The sequence below is a fragment of the Lathyrus oleraceus genome, chromosome 3, assembly GCF_024323335.1.
Source record: "Lathyrus oleraceus cultivar Zhongwan6 chromosome 3, CAAS_Psat_ZW6_1.0, whole genome shotgun sequence".
Lineage (NCBI taxonomy): Eukaryota > Viridiplantae > Streptophyta > Magnoliopsida > Fabales > Fabaceae > Lathyrus > Lathyrus oleraceus.
The window spans coordinates 14,886,480-14,903,828 of record NC_066581.1 but is presented as its reverse complement, the minus strand read 5'-3'; the positions used below and the strand labels follow the sequence as shown (position 1 = coordinate 14,903,828).

The window sequence follows — 17,349 nt, the reverse complement described above, 5'->3', positions numbered from 1 at the left end:
ACAAGGTTTACCTCCACACATCTCTCCAGGATTTTCTCAAGGTTGACAAGACAATTTTTGAAATCTGATCCACAAACTGAGAAATCGTCCATAAATACTTCCATAATTCCATCTAAATAATCAACAAAGATAGACATCATGCAGCGTTGGAAAGTTGCAGGAGCATTACAAAGTCCAAAAGGCATTCTTCTATAGGCAAAAGTTCCAACTGGGCATGTAAAGGTAGTTTTTTCTTGATCTTCGGGGTGAACAGGTATTTGGAAGAATCCTGAATATCCATCTAAATAACAAAAGTAAGAGTGTCTGGCTAGGCGCTCCAACATTTGATCTATGAATGGTAATGGGAAATGGTCCTTCCTAGTTGCTTTATTTAATTTTCTATAATCTATGCACATACGCCAACCTCCATCGGTTCTTTTTGCTACAGGTTCGCCCTTCTCGTTTTGCACGACTGTGATGCCTCCCTTTTTGGGTACTACATGCACGGGACTCACCCATTTACTGTCCGAGATCTGATATATTATACCTGCCTCTAGTAACTTAAGAACTTCAGTCTTAACTACCGCACTCATTATAGGATTTATTCTACGTTGGTGTTCTCTGGAAGGTTTTGAATCTTCTTCAAGCAAAATCCGATGCATGCATACGGATGGGCTTATTCCTTTTAGATCAGAGATCTTATATCCTAAGGCTGAGGGGTACCTACGTAAAACTTCTAATAATTGATCGGTTTCTTTTTGGTTTAAGGTAGCACTGACTATAACTGGACGATTCATATCTTCATCCAGAAATTCATATCTCAGGTTTTTAGGCAGTTCCTTAAGTTTTACGGTCGGTTTCATAGGGCAAGGCATAGGATCTGGGGTAAGAGATAAACATTCGTGAAGGTTATCATCAATGTAGGGTGTTTTATAATTGTCATCTTCCAAAATAAGGGTTGATGGCAATTTTATAGATTTATTTTCTTCTTCTTGTTCTAATTCCCTAATGCATTCTTCGATGATATCTAAGGCATAACAAGAATCTCCTATCACAGGTGCCATAAGAAATTTTGACAATATAAATTCTATCTTCTCTTCACCTACCTCAAAAGTTAGTTTTCCTTTTTTAACATCTATTACGGCTCCAGCAGTCGATAAGAACGGTCTACCTAGGAGGATTGGTATGTCGTCATCTTCTTTAATGTCCATGACAACAAAATCAGTAGGTATAAACAACTGACCCACCCTAACAGGGACGTCTTCAAGTATGCCTATAGGGTATTTAACGGATCTATCGGCTAATTGAAGCGACATCTTAGTAGGTTGTAATTCTCCTAAGTTTAATCTCTCACAAACTGCTAAAGGCATTAAGCTCACACTAGCTCCTAAGTCTAGAAAAGCTTTTTCGATGACATGATTCCCTAAAATACAAGGAATGGAAAAATTTCCGGGATCTTTATCTTTCTTTGCTAACCTATCTTCGGAAATAGAATTACATTCCACGGGTTTCGGATCTTCAAGTCTACGTTTATTCGTAAGTATGTCTTTGAGAAACTTAGCATAAGAAGGTATTTGGGTGATGGCTTCTGTAAAGGGGATTTCTACGTGAAGTTTTTCTATAACCTTAACGAATTTTTGATATTGATTATCGATTTGGGTTTTCTTTAATCTTTGAGGGTATGGTATTGGTGGTTTGTATGGCGGTGGTGGTACATAGGTTTTATTTTTAGGTTCTTCTCCTTTTTCTTGACTTTCCGGGGTTTCAGGCTTCTCTGGTTCCTTTTCCTCACTCCTCTCAGAAGTTTCAGGCTCACTTAATCTAGGGTTTAAAGGCTCCTTATAAGCGGTTCCACTTCGTAGAGTAATGGCATTAGCTTGCCCTTTCGGGTTTTGTTGAGGTTGTCCAGGGAACTGTCCTCCAGGGGTAGTCTGTGGGGCTTGGTTTAACGCTACCTGAGAGATCTGGGTTTCAAGCATCTTATTATGAGTAATGATTTGATCAACCTTGGTTCCTAACTGGGTAATTAGTTCGTTAACATGGACGCTTTGGTTCATGAACTCTTTGTTTTTCTGTTTTTGAGCAACGATGAAATCTTTTACAATTTCTTCAAAGCTCGGGTTTGGCGGTACAGGTTGCATAGGTTGATTTGTTCTAGGGGCTTGGTAACCTTGTTGTCTCGGAGGTGCGGTATTTTGAATAGGGTTATTATTTTTGTAGGAGAAGTTTGGGTGATTCCTCCATCCAGGGTTATATGTGTTAGAAAATGGGTTCCCTTGGGTATAGTTCACTTGCTCAGTGTTGGTTTCATTTAACAGATTGCATTCGGCGGATTGGTGTCCTTGCGTTCCACATATCTCACAATTCGGTGAAACTGCGGCTACAGTATTCGGAGTTGTACACATATGTTCGACTCTAAGGGCCAACGCGTCCATTTTAGCCTGCATCATGTCTATAGAGCTTAGCTCATGTATTCCTCCTTGGGCTTCCTTCTTTTCCACTGTCGCTCGTTCTACTCCCCATGATTGATGGTTTTGGGCCATGTCCTCGATAAGGGCACTAGCTTCAGGGTAAGGTTTATTCATCAGTGCGCCACCAGCGGCAGCGTCGATGGTCATCTTAGTGTTATAATGAAGTCCATTATAGAAGGTTTGGATGATTAGCCAATTCTCTAAGCCATGGTGTGGGCATGCTCTTAATAGTTCTTTATATCTCTCCCAGGCTTCGAACAACGACTCTCCTTGGAGTTGGGTAAATCTAGTTATAAGGTTTCGAAGAAGAGCGGTCTTACTTGGGGGAAAATATCTAGCAAGAAAAACTTTCCTAAGGTCATCCCAAGTTGTTATTGAATTGGGTGGAAGGGAATCTAACCATGATAGAGCTTTATCTCTGAGGGAAAAGGGAAATAATCTTAAGCGTATCGCCTCAGGAGAAGCTCCATTGGTTTTAAAGGTGTCTGCTAACTGAAGAAAGTTTTTTAAATGTTGGTTTGGGTTATCAGTAGCGAGACCTGAGAATTGTCTCTGTTGCACTAATTGCAGCAGGGATGGTGTAAGTTCAAAATTATTGGCTGGGATAACGGGGTTTACTATACAGGAACTAGGTTCCTCGTTTGATGGTTGGGCGAAGTCCTTAAGAGGTCTTCGGTTTTGTTCTTCGGCCATAGCTATCCTATTCCTATGGAAAAATAAACGTGCGCGAGCGTAACGTTCAGGTTCAGCTAGAGGGTCTACTAAACTTCCGGCACTGCGAGTCTTTCGCATTGACCGGTGGGTAACAACCTTAGTCTAAACGGTATAACTACAGGGTAATGAAATTTGACGAAATTGGTCCCCGGCAACGGCGCCAAAAACTTGATGCGTGTTTTTCGCAAGTGTACGAATCACGTCAAAGTAATATAAAAGATTATCGAATCCACAGAGACCAAGTGTCAATCTATCAAACCTGTTGTTATGGTGTGTATCTAAGGCAACTATTTTTAAGGGTTTTAATAAGGGTGCAATGGTAAATAAAATTATAATTTTAAATAATAAATAAAGACAGGCTCGAATGTAATTCACGCAATCAATGATAATCCAGTACTTGTTAGTGGAACTACTTATGGGCAATGTTTTCTCCTTTGAAAAGAACTAATTTAACAGGAACTGTCGCTTTCGCGTATTCAGAACCGAGTTGTACTCTCTAATCAACCCCTCCTATTGTCACGGATAAAAAGGTGCGTACTGCGTTAGAGTAGTAAACCTATTTTTAAGAAATATAGTATCTTAACTAAGTTGAAAAGTATTTTAACCTGGACTTCCTAGCAAAAAGAGGTTCTTACGAACCAGAGTTTAAACTTCCTAACGCGTCCGAAAATCGTTTTAAAATCTCTTTTCTTTTTAATCTAAAATCTCCTAATAAACTAGACAAAGCGCTTTTGGCTGTTTTTGAAATAGTTAAAAACAATTACTTGAATTGAAAGATAAAATAGCCCTTAGGTGTTTCCACGAACAATTATACTGATTACTGGTTTAATTACGATCCTTACATTCTAACCTTTATAGAATTAGTTAGACATGATAAAGTAAATATTCTTTTTATAGTTTTTCATAAAAGTAATTTAAAGCGAGTGCGGATAATAAACAAAGTAAAGTGCGAGTGCAGGAAATAAACAACGTAAATGTGCGAGTGCAGGAAATAAACAACGTAAATGTGCGAGTGCAGGAAATAAACAACGTAAATGTGCGAGTGCAGGAAATAAACAACGTAAATGTGCGAGTGCAGGAAATAAATAAAAGTAAAATACGAACTTGAATTAAAATGGCGGCAGGATTAACTTCCTCCAGAGTGCTCCAAGACTCGAACCACAGACAGATTACAGACTCGATCACTCGATTGCAGAGGCACCCCGATGTGGAATGGCAACTGCTTTATAACTGATATATGCCTAGAGAATTCTAATTCTGGATGAAGAAAAACGAAAATCTAAGGTCCTATTTATAGTAAAAACTGAAAGCATGAAATGACAGGGACGCCCCTCCACTAAAAAGTGGAGGTTACTGATTTTGGCCTTGTGGCGCCCGCCACAGGCCTATGGCGCCCGCCATGGTCCCTACAGGGGATGATGGAGTGGGGATCGTGGGTCTTGACGGTTGAGGAGTGGTCTTGAGACGTGGCCACGTCATGGCTAACCCCATGGCGCCCGCCACGGTGGGTGCCGTAAGTGCAAAACGCTGAATTTCTAGGTTTTCGCCCGTTTTCACTCCTTTTTCGCTCCTTTTCCCGATTCAAGCTCCGATTATTATAAAAACCTGAAAACATAAGAAAACAAAGAAATAACAAAGCAAAACAACAATAAAAGCTAAGAATGCATGCGAAATCGGAGTCAGAAATACGGTGAATTTTAGTGTGATCAATATGCTCTTCAGTCTAAAGGCCTCAGATGTCATCCAGCCAATGACTCTGTTCCAGTGTGTCCTTACAGATTTAGGATCATCACTGAGTTCAGAGTTAGTGACCAGAGAATCGACCTTTTGAACTGAAGCCTCTGCAATCATCAAGATGGCTTCCTTAAGGGTAGGTTTAGAAAGTTCAGGTTCAGGTTCTGGTTCAGAGGTGTGAGGTGGAGAGTTTGGAGGGCTGAGATTTAAAGTGAGAGGTTCGGATTCTAATTCAGGTTGGGGTTCAGATTCTGCTTCTGGTTGAGGTTCAGATGTTTGGGGTGAAGCGTAAAGAGGGTTTAAATCTAAAGGTTCAGATTCTGGTTCTGGGGCAGCGGAGATGTTTGGTGGGATGATATCAGAGGTGTGGGGGTCAGAGGGTTGAGTTTCAGAAGGTATGGTGGTTGTTTGTTGTGGTGGAGGTGAGGTTGCTTCAGACTGTGTTTGTGTTTGTTGTTGTGAAGCAAGTCTGTGAGCATAAAGTGTGGCTATGGTTGGGGAATCAGGATCAGAAAATTCTTGGCCAGAAGAGATAGAAACATATGGGGGTGATTCTGGTTCTGAGGATGATGAAGAGGAAGTGCTTTGGTGGGTTTGTTTAGGTTCAGAGGGAGGTATGAATGTACGGGCTACATTTAGAACTGGTGTAGGTTGGGAGGTTCTGGTGATTGAGGGTGAAATATCAGAGGTGGTATAAATAGGTTGTGAAGAGAGAGGGTTAGAAGAAGCCATCAGAGGATTAGAGGTAATAGGAGGAACAGACTTACCAGTAGAGATATTCAGAGGAGCTGAAGATTTGCTTCCAGAAGTTTCTCCAAGTCTGGCCTTCTTTGCCTGTGGTGCTATCTTCTTTTCAGAAAGACCTCTCTTGTATCTGACGAAGTCTTCTTCAGAATCCAGACAGTCGTCGAGGCTGAATTCAGAGATGTCAACACTATCATCCAGCAGACGCTGAAGATAGATAGCAACAGCATCTCTGGGTTCATTCTTGAAGAACCTGGCCAGGCCATGAGGCATCTTCCTCTGATCTTTCAAACAATCCCAGGATGTGTCCAGAGTGGGTCTGACTTGAATCTTCTTAATTATCCCCATACTCTTGAGGTTTCTGGCATTCAGAGGCTTCCCAACATCTATTGCCAGATCATCCATCAATTTGGTCTTTTCCAGATGGTCTACCAGTCCATGCTCAATGAAGACGTCAGATAGCAATCTTCCCAGAGGAATGTAGGATCTGGGCTTCATGTTATTTCTGGTTTCTCTGACGGAATCTCTCAGATATCTGAAAAGGAGAGCAGGGAGGCAGATCTTTATACCCTTCTGAATGCAGTACAGAATGCATTTCTGGTCTGCATTGATGTAGTCAGAGGAGTTAGAGGCAGGACGGTGGTGAATAGTTCCCAGAATAATCTTCAGCCACACTCTGAGGTTCTGGTGCAGCTCCTTGTTCTTTGAAGGATTTCCTTCAACGTTGGGTTTGAAAATTGTTGGGTTGATAACATCAGTGATGCGCTTTGACCTAGGAGGGATGTTGTAAATCCTTTTTCCTCCACTTCTCTCCATGTTCAACAGAGAGGCAATAGACCCTTCAGTAATAACAATCTTCACCCCCAGAACATATGAGACGATGAAGTTGTCATCTGCATCTGCAAATCTCCAGAACTCCTTGACGAGAAGTGGGTAAATAGGACCATAAAGTCTTTGGAAATAGTTTTCCCACCCTTGTTGACGAAGTTCTCCAGTTAGATCAACGCCATTTCTTCTTAGGTTGTCGAAATCAACAAGCGATTCGCACAACACATCCAAACCTTCAAAAGGGGTTGAAAGGTTGATATGGCGTTCACGGTCAAGAACGTGAGGTTCTTTGTAAACAGGGGTTATGGTGACGCCTGTAACCGTTGGTGTTGGAATGCTTGAGGTTTGAGCAGTAGAACTTGATTCCATTTCTTGAGAGAAGTTAAAGACTTGTTGTTGTTGAGCGTCCATGGTGAAGAAGAAGATGATTGATGAAGATGAAGAACTTGCAGAGAATGCTTCAGAGAGGGTTTAGGGTTTTAGAGTGAGTGAGAGTGATAAGTGTGTGAAATGTGAGAAAAGTGTTTATATACTCTAAGTAAAACACATGCAAAACGACACACATTCCAGCGTTAGCACAAAAATCAAAATAGCACGCTTGGGGGGAAAAATGATTACAGCTAATTAATGAATGTCTAATCCCAACAGTACGCACACTGCTCTAGGAGATTTCAAACGTTCTGACCTTTGATTTCTTTTGACAGCTGTCTAGAAGTTCTAGGGTTAGACGCTTAGAGCTCCACGTGTTGATGTATCTGATCTTCAGGAATACCAAAGGATAGGTTTCTGAAGATTTCTAACTCAGATATCTTCTTAACTTGGTAGAAGTATCAGAGTCAGAGGCAGAAATACATTTGTTTACATCAGAGTCTCACTTTACTTTTTCAGAGCCATACTTCATTCAGGACAATTTTTAATGTTCAGATGTTCTAAGATAAAAAGAAATCTATCTTCAGCTAGAGGCTTAGTAAAGATATCTGCCCATTGATGTTCAGTATCAATGAACTTCAATGTTACTATCCCTTTCTGAACATAGTCTCTGATAAAATGATGTTTTATTTCAATGTGTTTGGCTCTGGAATGTAGAATGGGATTCTTACTTAAACAAATAGCAGCAGTATTATCACAAAAGATAGGAATGTTACTCTCAAAGATTTGCAGATCTTCTAACTGATGCTTCATCTAGAGCATCTGAGTTGTGCACAGTGACGCTGAGATATATTCTGCTTCTGCAGTTGATAGAGCAATTGTTGATTGTCTTTTGCTAGCCCAGGATATCAGATTGTTTCCCAGAAGCTGGCAATTTCCAGAAGTGCTTTTTCGTTCTATTCTATCTCCTGCATAATCTGCATCACAATAACCCGAGAGTCTATACTCTGATGTTTTCTCATACATCAGGCCCAGGTTAGGAGTTCCTTTCAGATACTTAAGAATTCTCTTAACTGTTGTTAAATGAGATTCTCTAGGATATAATTGGAATCTGGCACAAAGACAGACACTAAAGAGAATATCAGGACGAGTAGCAGTCAGATAGAGAAGAGAGCCTATCATACCTCGATAGAGCTTCTGACAAACCTTGTTGCTTACCTCTTCCTTTTCCAGAATGCAAGTTGGGTGCATGGGAGTTTTTGCAGAGTTGCATTCTGTCATGTCAAACTTCTTCAGAACGTCTTTAATATATTTACTTTGATGGACGTACGTGACTTCTGGAGTTTGATTAATTTGAATTCCCAGAAAGAACTTTAGTTCTTGCATTAAACTCATCTCAAATTCTGCCTGCATTAACTTAGAAAATTCTTGGCAAACAGCGATATTAGCAGAACCAAAAATAATATCATCAACATAAATCTGGCATATCATGAGATCATTATTAAGGTTTTTACAGAAGAGTGTAGAATCAACTTTCCCTCTGATAAAATTTTGTTCCAGAAGAAAATTGCTTAATCGTTCATACCAAGCTCTGGGAGCTTGTTTGAGTCCATATAAGGATTTCTTAAGCTTAAAAACATGTTCTGGAAAATTCGAATTTTCAAAGCCTGGAGGTTGATTGACATACACTTCTTCTGAAATATAACCATTAAGAAATGCACTTTTGACATCCATTTGATATAATTTGATAGAGTGATTAATAGCAAAAGATACAAGAAGACGAATAGATTCTAACCTCGCGACTGGAGCAAAAGTTTCATTATAATCAATACCTTCTTGTTGACTATAACCTTGAGCTACCAGTCGTGCTTTGTTTCTGACAACTTCTCCTTTCTCGTTCAGCTTGTTTCTAAAAACCCATCTGGTTCCAATGACGTGAGTGCCTCTGGGTTTAGGAACGAGATCCCAGACATCATTCTTTGAGAATTGATCCAATTCTTCTTGCATAGCTGCCACCCAGTCGTTATCCTGAAGTGCTTCATCACAGGACATAGGCTCAATCAGAGACACTAGTCCCAGAGGAGTATCTTCAGAGGTCCTGAAGGTGGATCTGGTTCTGACAGGTTCGTCCTTGTTTCCCAGAATCAAATCTTCAGATACATTGATACGACTTTTGACTTTCTTTGGGATTTCTGGAGATTTAATTTCTTCAGAGTTCTGAGTGACAGTTGCTTCTGGAGTTTTATCAGATTCTACAAGAGTGATTTCCAAATCTGCAAACTTTTCAACTAGCTTTGACTTTTCAGGGTCAAGCTTATCATCAAATCTGACATGAATTGATTCTTCCACAATTTTGGTTTCTGTGTTGTATACTCTGTAGCCTTTAGAGCGTTCTGAGTATCCTAACATAATACCTTTCTGTGCTTTGGAATCAAACTTGTTCAGATGTTCTTTAGTATTTAATATAAAGCAAGAACATCCAAAAGGATGAAAATATGAAATGTTTGGTTTTCTTCCTTTACACAGTTCATAGGGAGTCTTTTCTAGAATAGGTCTTATAGAGATTCTATTCTGAATGTAACACGCTGTATTTACAGCTTCTGCCCAAAAGTGCTTTGCTACATTAGTTTCATTGATCATGGTTCTGGCCATCTCTTGGAGTGTCCTATTCTTCCTCTCTACAACTCCATTTTGTTGTGGAGTTCTAGGGCAGGAGAAATCATGGGATATTCCATTTGAATCAAATAATTCTTCAAAATCTTTATTTTCAAATTCTCCACCATGATCACTTCTGACTCTAATAATTTTAGAGTCGAATTCTTTTTGCACTTTGGAACAGAAACTGGTGAATACAGAGTGAGACTCACTCTTGTGCTTTAGGAATTTTACCCATGTCCAGCGACTGTAATCATCAACAATGACTAGTCCATACTTCTTTCCATTAACTGATGCTGTTTTCACAGGACCAAATAAGTCAATGTGAAGAAGTTCCAGAGGCTTAGAGGTAGAAACAACATTTTTCTTTTTAAAAGATGTTTTTGAAAATTTTCCTTTCTGACAGGCTTCACATAGAGCATCTGAAGAAAACTTCAGTTTAGGTAGGCCTCTGACTAACTCGAGTTTAGTTAGCTGAGAAAGTTTCCTCATGCTAATGTGGCCCAAGCGTCTATGCCATACCCATTGCTCTTCGTGAACTGACATTAGACATTTAACATTTTGATCTTTTAAATCAGAAAGATTTATTTTGTAAATGTTGTTTTTCCTCTTGCCTGTGAAAAGGACAGAGCCATCGTTCTGATTAATGGCTTTACATGTTTTTTGATTGAAGATTACATCATAACCGTTATCACTTAATTGACTTATGGATAACAAGTTATGCATTAATCCTTCTACATAAAGAACATCAGATATAGAGGGAAGAGTACCATTACCAATAGTTCCGGAGCCTCTGATCCTTCCTTTCTGATCTCCTCCGAAGCCTACGAATCCAGCGTCTTTAAGTTCCAGATTTTGGAACATAGACTTTCTTCCCGTCATGTGTCGCGAGCATCCAGAGTCCAGGTACCATGACTGGTGTCTGAACTTTGCTGCATAGGATATCTGCAACATAGATAATCTTATCTTTCGGTACCCAGAATCTCTTGGGTCCTTTTAGATTAGTTTTCCCAGAGTTTCTTATAACTTTGGGTCTTCTAGCATTTTTAAATTTGTGTTCTTGTGTGTGTGTGTAGTGATATGAAAAAGGAGATTCAATTTGGTCACTGGTAGAAGTTTTATCTTCCTTAGGATCATAACCAATTCCCCTTTTATTGTTCTGACTTACTCCATAAATCATGGATGCCATAATACTCCTATCTATCCCATTCTTCAGAAATTCTTGAAAGGCTTCTTCATATTTATAAATAATTTTATTTGAAGTTTGTGGTGCTTGAGACAACGCTTCTTATAATTCTAAGCTATTTCTCTTAGCTCCATCTCTTTCTAATGTTAAAGATCTAATCGTATCTTCTTGTGCTAGAATTGTCATCTCAAGTTCACTACACTCTTCAAATTTTGCTTTAAGACAGCCTTTAATGTTTTTAAACTTTTGTTTTAATTTCTGATAAGAGGTAAGAGTTTCTGACAAACATGATTCTAAGTCAGATCGAGAAAGTTTAGAAAATACCTCTTCAGATTCTTCATCTGAGCTGCTGGATGTGATAGCCATAAGTGCTACGTTGGCCTGTTCATCAGAGTCAGATTCTGATGATCCAGATTCACTATCATCCCAGGTGGCCATTAATCCTTTCTTTGTTCTGAAGGTATTTTTCTTGAAGCTTTCTTTTCTAGAGTTGTCTTTCTTCAGCTTGGGGCATTCATTTCTGTAATGACCTGTTTCTTTACATTCATAACAGGTAATATCTTTGTTAGCTTTACCTTTTGAAGTTGACTCTGATCGATCCCCTCTGGGTCTTGATCTTCTGAAGTTGTTGTTGTTCCTCTTTTTCCAGAGTTGCTTGACTCTTCTGGTTAGTAGGGACAACTCTTCTTCATCATCAGAGTCTTCTGGTTCAGAATCGTCAGTATCTTCAGCTTCTGCCTGGAGAGCTTTGGTTCTGTCAGGTTTCCGTCTTTCAGATCTGGACTTTAGCGCTACTGACTTGTTCTTTTTCTGAGGCTCATCCTCCTCTAGTTCTATCTCATGGCTTCTGAGAGAACTAACAAGTTCTTCAAGGCTGATATTGTTCAGATCCTTTGACAGCTTCAGAGCAGTGACCATAGGTCTCCATTTCTTTGGCAGACTTCTGACTATCTTCTTAACATGATCTGCAGTTGTGTATCCTTTGTCCAGCACCTTGAGACCTGCAATAAGAGTTTGGAATCTAGAAAACATAGCCTCTATAGCTTCATCATCTTCCGTTTTGAAGGCTTCATATTTCTGGATAAGTGCCAGAGCCTTTGTCTCTTTGACTTGAGAGTTTCCTTCATGAGTCATCCTCAGAGAGTCAAGTATATCTTTGGCTGTTTCTCTGTTGGTGATCTTTTCATACTCGTTATAAGATATAGCATTTAGGAGTATGGTTCTGGCCTTGTGATGATTCTTGAAAACTCGTTTCTGATCATCTGACATCTTACTTCTGGGAACTTCAGCTCCATCCACTGTGACAGGAGGTTTGTATCCATCTGTGACAATGTCCCAGAGTTCAGCATCATAGCCTAGAAAGAAACTTTCAATTCTATCTTTCCAGTAATCAAACTTTTCTCCATCAAAGACAGGAGGCTTAGCATTGTAACTATCCTTTTCATTTGTGTGGGCCATAGTTTTTCTCTTTATGGATCTCTCTACACTGTTAAGTGTTTGATTAGAAAATCAATAACAGAGCCTGAGCTCTGATACCAATTGAAGGTGAGAAAAACAAGAAAGGGGGGGTTTGAATTGTTTGGAAAAATAAGCGCTTTTCAAAATGAAAACCACACAATGATTTTATACTGGTTCGCTTATAATACAAAGCTACTCCAGTCCACCCGGCCAAGGTGATTTCGCCTTCAACAAGGACTTAATCCACTAATCTTGAAAGATTACAAACAACGTCTAAGATAAAAATCTCTTAGCCCTCTCAAGTATACAGACTACACAGAGTCACTTGAGGAAATCAACAAACAATAGAAGAAGGATTTATGTAAACTAGAGTGCTTCTAAGAAAGCAAGTATTACAAAATTAAGAACAAGAGTTTTTCACGTTATAAGCAAAAGCTTCGTGAAGATCTTAGAGAGAAAGAATGTTTTCTTGTGTTGATGTTTCAGTATGATTTTTCCTTGTATGTGTGTAGTGATTGAAATGTTGATTTGCAATCCTTTATATAGATCAATGAAGTAGTAGTTGAAACTGATGGATATTGAGATGAAGTTACGCCATCACATAAATAGCTTCTGCAGGATGACTTTTTCTTCTTGAAATGACTACTTAACACAAGTAGTATTTTCTTTATTGAAATTGGAGATTAACGTCTCTTTCTCAATTAGGAAATCCATTTGCAAATCTTTTCTTGACTTAAACGTTACTCTTTTATGATTAGCAATTCCATGCTAAGAGTATTTGTGTTTCTGGAGAAACTTGGAGTTTTGTATCTGATGTTGATCTCTTGTGAGTTCAGATAGTTTCTTTAGATAGCGCTGAGAACTTCTGGAGTTTAGAGATAGCGTCGTTCAGAGTCAGAACATCTAGAGTTCACTTCTTGTTCAGATGCTTCTGATACTTTGCTGTTTTGCTTAGAGTTAGAACTTCTTGAGCGTGTTTCCTCATCAGATGCTTCTGATCATTTGAGAATATGTATCTGATCTGCTTCTGTATCTGATGACATCATCAGATTTCTTCCTTCTTTCTTTAGAATCCTGCACACTTAGAAACTTTTCGTTAGGGTGCCATTTTGGGTTTCATCCTTTGTTATCATCAAAATCAAGGAATCTGTTGTAGAACAATTTTTGTTCTTACAACCAACACATGCATAATATATACATTCACAACATTATGCATATTTTCACACATCATCAACATATTTATCACATAATCATATCATGTCATGCCAAATAATTCAATCACAGTATTAGCACACTCTACTAATACCTATCCTACTCAAAACAACGGGAAATAATCCCTACTATATCACACACCGATGTAGGCCAATCCCCAATTCTGTTCACAACATTAAAATATCAAATTTTCCAATTTCCAACAGTGTTAACCGGTTAACGCCCTGGGTTAACCGGTTAACGCAACACAGAACACGCTTTCTGGCAAAACTCAACAGTGTTAACCGGTTAACGCCCTGGGTTAACCGGTTAACGCAGACAGAACAACAATTTTCACAAATCACAACAGTGTTAACCGGTTAACGCCCTGGGTTAACCGGTTAACGCAAGCAAAACAGCAATACTTCACAATTCCTAACAGTGTTAACCGGTTAACACCCTGGGTTAACCGGTTAACGCAAGACAGAAAGCTGTTCCTGCGCTAACACGAAGCAGAATGCAGAATTCTCCGCGTTTTCCGCCGTTGGAGGACTTCCGGACCTCCGATTCCGATTCCGTAAAAAGCTATACGTTCGGGAAATCGCAACTCACACTAATAAAGATTCAATTACAGCTTTAACACAACTTATCCAACACAATTTTTCAGCATTCAACATCCCAATTAGGGTCGATTCAACGGTTTATCACTACCCATTACATGTTAACCCATAATACCCATTAAACGACGATAAACCCCCCTTACCTGAGTTAATCCGGCGAATCTTTAAGCTTCAAGCTTTTCCGTTCTTCAACCCTTGCTCTGCCTCTTTGCCCTTTTCCTCTTTTCAGTCGTTTCTCTGCTTTTCACGTAAAACTCTTTTTACCAAAATGGAACCCTTTTCTTATTTCCAACTTATATACTTTTCAATAATTATTATTCCAATAATAATAATAGTTATAATAATCCAATAATTCCAATTATTTAATTAAATTAATAAATATAATATTAACTTAAATTAAGTAATTATCTTATTTTTATCGGGGTGTTACAACTCTCCCCCACTAAAAGAGTTTTCGTCCTCGAAAACATACCTCAAACGAATAACTCCGGATAAGACTCCTTCATCTGACTCTCAAGTTCCCAAGTCACATTGCCACCTACTGGTCCTCCCCAAGCTACCTTCACTAAGGCAATCTCTTTACCCCGCAACTGCTTCAACTCTCGATCCTCGATCCTCATAGGTGATGTTTCAACAGTCAGGTTATCTCTCACCTGTACATCATCTACTTGGACAACATGCGACGGATCAGGAATGTACCTCCTCAACTGAGACACATGAAAAACCTCATGCAAATTCGCAAGTGACGGCGGTAAAGCGATACGATAGGCTACCTCCCCTATCCTCTCCAAAATCTGATAAGGACCAATAAATCGAGGTGTCAACTTCTTCGACTTCAAAGCTCGACCAACCCCAGTTATCGGAGTGACACTAAGAAACACATGATCTCCCTCTTGAAACTCAAGTGACTTCCTCCTCTTGTCGTGATAACTCTTCTGACGACTCTGAGCAATCCTCATCTTCTCCTGAATCATCTTAATCCTTTCCGTAGTTTGTTGAACAATCTCCGGTCCAACCACAACACTCTCACCGGACTCATACCAACATAAAGGTGTCCGACATCTCCTACCATACAAAGCTTCAAACGGTGCCATACCAATGCTCAAATGAAAACTATTGTTGTAGGTAAACTCAATCAAAGGTAAGTAACAATCCCAAGCACCTCCCTTTTCCAAAACACAAGCCCTCAAAAGATCTTCTAGTGACTGAATCGTCCTCTCAGTCTGACCATCAGTCTGCGGATGATATGCAGAACTCAATCTCAGCTTAGTTCCCAAAGCCTTCTGCAAACCTTCCCAAAACTTCGATGTAAATCTAGGATCTCTGTCTGAAACAATACTCGACGGAATACCATGCAAACTTACAATCTTCTCAATATACAACTCAGCTAATCTCTCTAACGGATAATCCATTCTGATCGGAATGAAATGAGCCGATTTTGTCAATCTGTCAACAATCACCCAAATAGCCTCAAAATTCTTAATTGTCCTCGGTAAACCAGAAACAAAATCCATACTGATACTATCCCACTTCCACTCTGGAATAGCCAACGGTTGCATTAGCCCAGACGGCTTCTGATGCTCAATCTTTGACTTCTGACAAGTCAAACAAGAATAAACAAAACTTGCAATTTCTCTTTTCATTCCCGGCCACCAAAATAACTTTTTCAAATCATGGTACATCTTCGTAGCCCTAGGATGAATACTCAGGCCACTACGATGTCCTTCCTCAAGAATACTCTTCTTAAGTTCGGTAACATCCGGAATACACACCCGATTACCAAATTTCAAAACACCATTCTCATCAACTCTGAATTCACCACCTTGATCTTGATTCACTAGAGTCAACTTGTCCACCAAAAGCACATCGGATTTCTGACTCTCTCTAATCTCATCCAGAATACCACTTGTTAACTTCAACATTCCCAATTTAACACTATTGTGAGTACTCTCGCACACCAAACTCAAGTCTCTAAACTGCTCAATTAAATCCAATTCCTTAACCATCAACATAGACATATGCAATGATTTCCGACTCAATGCATCAGCCACTACGTTTGCTTTACCCGGATGGTAATTCAAACCAAAGTCATAATCCTTCAGAAACTCTAACCATCCCCTCTGTCTCATATTCAGCTCTTTCTGATCAAACAAATACTTTAAACTTTTATGGTCACTGAAAACTTCAAATATTGACCCATACAAGTAATGTCTCCATAACTTCAGAACAAATACCACAGCTGCCAACTCTAAATCGTGTGTCGGATAGTTCCTCTCATGAACCCTCAGCTGTCTCGAAGCATAAGCTATAACCTGCTTATTCTGCATCAACACACCACCCAAACCCAACAATGAAGCATCACAGTAAACCTCAAATGATTCCGACGAACTCGGTAATATCAGAATAGGAGCAGTAGTCAACCTTCTCTTTAACTCTTGGAAACCTTCTTCACATTTTGAGTCCTAAACAACCGCTTGCCCCTTTCTAGTCAACATCGTCAACGGTAACGCCAACTTAGAAAATCCCTCAATGAACTTCCTATAGTAACCAGCCAAACCAAGAAAACTCCTTATCTCAGAAACTGACTTCGGAGCTTCCCACTTAGCTACCGCTTCTATCTTAGAAGGATCAACAGCAACACCATCTCTTGAAATCACATGACCAAGAAAACTAACCTCTTCTAACCAAAATTCACACTTTGACAGTTTAGCAAATAACTTCTTTTCTCGCAGAACTCCTAGAACCACTCTCAAATGTTCAGCATGCTCTTCTTCAGATTTCGAATACACCAAAATATCGTCAATAAACACCACAACAAACTTGTCTAGGTACGGATGGAAAATCCTATTCATATACTCCATAAATACTCCAGGCGCATTAGTCACACCAAAAGGCATTACAGAATACTCATAATGTCCATACCTTGTCCTGAAGGCAGTCTTCTGAATATCCTCAGTTTTCACACGTATCTGGTGATACCCAGATCTCAAGTCTATTTTGCTGAACACACTCGCACCAACCAACTGATCCATCAAATCATCAATCCTCGGCAAAGGATACCGATTCTTGATCGTCACTTTATTCAGTTGCCTGTAGTCCACACACAACCTCATAGTACCTTCTTTCTTCTTAACCAATAACACTGGCGCACCCCACGGTGACACACTCGGACGAATAAATTTCTTATCCAACAGATCTTCCAACTGACTCTTCAATTCAGTTAACTCAACAGCAGACATACGGTACGGAGCCATCGATATCGGCCTAGTACCAGGTACCAAATCAATCAAGAACTCAACTTCACGCTCTGGCGGTAATTCATTCACTTCTTCAGGAAACACATCAGGAAAATCACACACCACGGCTAGATTGCAAATCGCCAGTTTATCTTTAGCCTCCA

At 39.6% G+C, this 17,349-nt stretch overlaps 1 non-coding gene across 1 annotated transcript; it reads left to right on the top strand.

Annotated features, from left to right (window-relative positions):
• The first annotated feature begins 2,652 nt into the window (after nucleotides 1-2,652).
• LOC127134187 (small nucleolar RNA R71) lies at nucleotides 2,653-2,759 on the top strand. The gene has a single exon (XR_007807943.1). It is a non-coding gene; the product is annotated as a small nucleolar RNA R71 (small nucleolar RNA).
• Nucleotides 2,760-17,349: the final 14,590 nt, after the last annotated feature.